Raw genomic sequence first — 1,005 nt, 5'->3', positions numbered from 1 at the left:
AGACCATCTCAGCCTGGACTTTGTTGTCCATATCGTTATCAACATTTTGGTCAAAGCCATTCTACAAGCCTCTAGAAAGTGCCAAACTTTTCCACATTTTCCTGTCTTCTTCTGAGCCCTCCAAACCATTCCACCCTCTGCCTGTTTCCCAGTTCCAAAGTTGCTTCCACATTTTTGGGTATGTTTACAGCAACACCCCGCTCTACCAGCACCAATTTACTGTGTTAGTCTGTTCTCATGCTGCTAATAAAGACATACCCGAGGCTGGGCACAGTGGCTCACGCCTGTAATCCCAGCACTTTGGGAGGCCGAGGTGGGTGGATCACGAGGTCAGGAGTTCGAGACCAGCCTGGCCAACATGGTGAAACCCCATCTCTACTAAAACTACAAAAATTAGCTGGGTGTGGTGGCAGGCACCTGTAATCCCAGCTACTTGGGAGGCTGAGGCAGACAATTGCTTGAACCCAGGAGGCAGAGGTTGCAGTGAGCAACACACCACTGCACTCCAGCCTTGGTGACAGAGCAAGGTTCTGTCTCAAAAAAAAAAAAAAAAAAAAGACATACCCAAGACTGGGTAATTTATAAAGGAAAGAGGTTTAATGGATTCACACCTCCACATGACTGGGGAGGCCTCATAATCATGGCAGAAGCCAAAGGAGAAGCAAAAGCACATCTTAATGCATGGCAGCAAGCAAGAGGGCATATGCAGGGGAACTCCCCTTTATAAAACCATCAGACCTTGTGAGACTATTCACTATCATGGGAAAGACCCACTCCCATGATTCAATTACCTCCCACCAAGTCCTTCCCACCACACACAGGAATTATGGGAGCTACAATTCAAGATGAGATTTGGGTGGGGACACAACCAAATCATATCAGTTGCCCCCTACTCAATTCATACATTGAAGACCTAACCTCCAGTAGCTCAGATTGACCTTATTTGGAAACAGGATTGTTGCACATGTAATTAGTAAAGATGAGTTTATACTGGAGTAGGGTAGA

Source organism: Colobus angolensis, unplaced genomic scaffold (assembly GCF_000951035.1).
Source record: "Colobus angolensis palliatus isolate OR3802 unplaced genomic scaffold, Cang.pa_1.0 Scaffold273, whole genome shotgun sequence".
NCBI classification, from domain to species: Eukaryota; Metazoa; Chordata; class Mammalia; order Primates; family Cercopithecidae; genus Colobus; species Colobus angolensis.
The sequence above is the reverse complement of the archived record's forward strand: the minus strand, read 5'-3'. Positions refer to the sequence as shown.